The sequence below is a fragment of the Chiloscyllium plagiosum genome, unplaced genomic scaffold, assembly GCF_037043375.1.
Source record: "Chiloscyllium plagiosum isolate Xiang-an unplaced genomic scaffold, Cpla_swu_hap1 HiC_scaffold_40, whole genome shotgun sequence".
Lineage (NCBI taxonomy): Eukaryota > Metazoa > Chordata > Chondrichthyes > Orectolobiformes > Hemiscylliidae > Chiloscyllium > Chiloscyllium plagiosum.
Window position 1 is genome coordinate 24,725,012 of NW_028270178.1, and position 3,893 is coordinate 24,728,904.

The following is a 3,893-nucleotide window of genomic DNA, read 5'->3' on the forward strand; positions in this document are numbered from 1 at the left end:
GTCTCCTACATTTGGAAACAGCTCACAAGCACAAGCTGAAATAGGAGGACTCTTTGCTAAAGGAAGTATAATGCTGTTCTGAGGTTTTGATTGACAGACTGAGGGATGCCAAAAGGGAGTACTAGACCAAATGAGAGGCCCATACCTACCAAATAGACTCCCATCGCCTATGGCAATGGAGAAACAACATTTCGGGATACAAAATGAAGCAGAGCAAGACACCAGACAAAAACGCATTGCTCCCTGGGCGTCCAATGCTTTCTCTGGTTGGTTTCAGAAGAACACCAGTGGCTCAGTGACGCCTGCTCCCTTGTTCACCACTGCACATGTCAGCACGGTCTTGCTGAAAGTCAAACCAAGGAAAGTTACTGGCCTGGATGGAGATTCTGGCCGTGCATTTAAATCTTGCACGGACCAACTGTTGGAGATATTCATCAACATCTTCAACCTCTCCCTGCAACAAGCTGAAGTCCCCATCTTCTTCAAGAAGACCACCACCATCCCTGTACCAAAGAAAGCACATGCAATTTCCGAACTTATCTTCCAAGCTACTTTTGTGTCAACTGCAAATTTGCCAATAGTGCATTCACTTCCTTCCTGCAAGTCCTTTATGTTCACACCATTTCATGTTTTATGTGTATAATATATATTATGTATTGTTAAATGTTGGAGCTGTTTGTGTCTGCACAAATATTGTTGTAGATTAGAACTGACTGTGTTAAGATGCAATATTATTGTGCATTGTATCTGAAATCTTGTTTACATTGTAGAAATTTGAGTTTATATCTAAATATTGCTGTATATTAGAACTGTTCATGATTGTATGTAAATGCTGTTTGATATTGTAGCTGTCACTATTTTTGCATCATTACTGTATCAGTTCATGTTAAAATTCTACCTTCCTTCTTCCCATCAGTAAATCAATGTCTGACCTGTAGGGGTGCTGCTGAACTCACCCAGCACTTTGGGGTGGATCTGCGGTCCCAGCGCCGGCCAGAGTGTGGTAGCACGGACCAGCACCGGTTGTGGGGATCGATTAGGCAGAGACACCTGATCTGTGGTTAATGTCGAGTGGAAACACATACTCTGGATGGGGGTGCTGGGGGCGTGGTTGGGTGTTGGGATTGTAATGAGGGCAGCCAGGTGAATCTCATTGAGTATGAGTTCCCTGACTGGGGATGCTAACTTGATACAAACAGGGAGTCCTAGCTGACAGATAGAAACAGGAGTGTCAGGGACTCTGCTCACTTTAGGAACCAGCTTTGTGCTAGCTGAGTCAGTGTCATGTACCATGCAAGTGTAAACACTAGGTGATTTGACGATGGGTTACCAAGTTTGTGGAATTTGAGAGGATATAATCCAGAGTAGTAGGGAGAGTGTTGAATACTGGGGAGCAACTTGATTGGGCAGATAATTGGAAATGGAGCAGGATTAACACAAAATAATAGAAAAAGATCTATATAGAGAGTAATGAAGAGATGGTTGAGTACAGTATAGCAGGGACAGGGTTAAATACAGGGGCGAGGACAGGGTTAAGTACAGAGTGAGGTGAATTAAATGAAGAACAACAGTTAGAGAGCTACTTTGTGAATAATGGGGCGAACTCGACTACAAAGTGAACGTTAATGATTGTCATATGTGATGGACAATAGAGCGGTTGCAATGCAGAAAAATTGTGAAATGATTAAATGGAAAGTATTAGATACAGGATTAAACATTCAGTAACGGTGAGGGTTGAATACAAACGAAGAGATATGGTTCAGCACAGGGAAATAGCGAAGATCATATATTGATAACGATATAGTTGAATAAAGAATAACAATGGAGGCTAAATACAGACTGAGAGTGAGCGTTGTAAATAAAAGAAGTGAATAGAGGGGATGGAATACAGATGATGGCTTAAACACACATAGAGAGAAAAAGACAGAGAGAGACAGAGAAAGTGAACGACAGATTAATCTGGAGAAAATTAAACACTGGGGAAGGCAATGGAGTGCACAAAGGAAAATAGAGATTATTAAATACTGGGGAATAGAGAATGGATGAAATGCAGAGTAATAGAAATTATTTCCAACTTTTGTCATTTTGGGGGAATGAACATTGGCTTCCAATGTGAAACTAACAAATGGTCTTATACTTTCAAATTCTCAAAAGTCAACATTGAGCCTTGCTCTCACTTTGCCCATTGACACAGTTACTTGACTCCCTGTTGTATTGCCTCCCAGTGTCACTTCTCTCCATCTCACTAACTATTCCTCATTCTTTATCCAATTGTCATCAAACCTCACACAAATCCCCACTCCTCACGCCTTCCCTTGGCTTGTTCAAGTAGAACAGTGTGGACTGACGCAATGCCCAACTGCTGATCTTGTCTTCACATGAGAGGGGATGAATGGACTTCTGCTGTTCTCCTTTTCAATCTCAAAATGAGTAAAGTCGCCTCCTCAAATTCCCAAATCCTCTGTTAACGTTTCAAGAAGGGTTTTTATTTGTATTCATTCAGGGGATGCGTGTGTCGCTGGCTTGCACCAGCATTTATTGAAAATCCCTAATTTCCTCGAGGGCAGGTAAGTGTTAACCACATTGTTGTTGGTTGGGAGTCATATGTCGTACTGATGAGGGAAGGGTGGCACTTTTCCTCCCGAAAGGGTATGAGTGAATTGACAACCGATCATCGTTAGACTCTTCAATTTCAGACTTTTATTGAATGCAAATTCTACCATCTGCTGCGTCCGGGTCCCCAGAACATTACCGGGCTTCTGGATTTACAGTCCAGTGATAATTCGACTTAGCCATTGCTTCCACCTGCTGAATGGCCTCCTCCAGTATAACAGGCTGGAGAAGGGGCTGAACAAAACCAAAAGAACTGCGGACACTGTTAATTAGAAACAAAGACAGAAATTGCTGTTCATTCAATCAATTCATTAATCACATCAGTTTTCTACCTCTTCACAGTCTGACGTTCTGACAACCTAGGCCATTGCTTGAGCCAAACTTCCATCGATTGACTCCACTAGACTCCTCCCACCCCGGTAATGATCATCCACATTTTCTTCCATTAGGCAGAAGGAGCAGAAGCCTGAACATACACTCCAGCAGGTTCAGGGACAACTTCCCGTCAGAACTGGGTATTGCAGATGCTGGAAATTAGAGTCAAGATTAGAGTGGTGCTCTAAATGCACAGCTGGTCAGGCAGCATCCAATGAGCAGGTAATGAACATTTCATTAGGAGTCCTTCGTCAGAACCTTCACTGACTTTTTGTTTCATACCATCTCGCCGTATTGCTCATAAACAGAGCTTTTCACTAGACTTCTCTACATGTGACAATAAATAAATCATTTAGAAACAAATCATACTCAGCCGTGCCGAACTGATCCACTAAATTGTCCCATTTGGCCCATTTCAATCTAAACCCTTCCTATTCATATCCGCATAGAGACTTCTCAAAGGGTAAGGTGAACAATACAGCAGAGGTGACAGAACCTTCACTGACATTTTGTCATTTGTGTTCTATTATTGACCTGTGTTTCGAGTTGTGAATTGGGAACTGTTTGCTGAGAATAACTTGTGGCCTTTAAGACAGCTTGTGGTAAAAGGAACAGACGAAGCAACCTTTTGTTATTTGTGAAGTCAGACCTTGAGGCTAATTGTCGGATGAGTCTGGATTAAAAGGATTTCTACTGACAGAGCGACCAACGGACAGAACTGAGGATCAGCAAATCCTTTTTTTGCCAGTCTTCATGACACGAAGCACACAGACATCACATCCTCCCAGTTGCTCCTGTACTCCTAGAAAAGAGTACAATTTCCAGAAGTGATGTCTTACCACCTAAGTTGTTTCCACCTCTGTGCCACATGATTGGCACATGAATGGACATTCTGGAAGTGGACA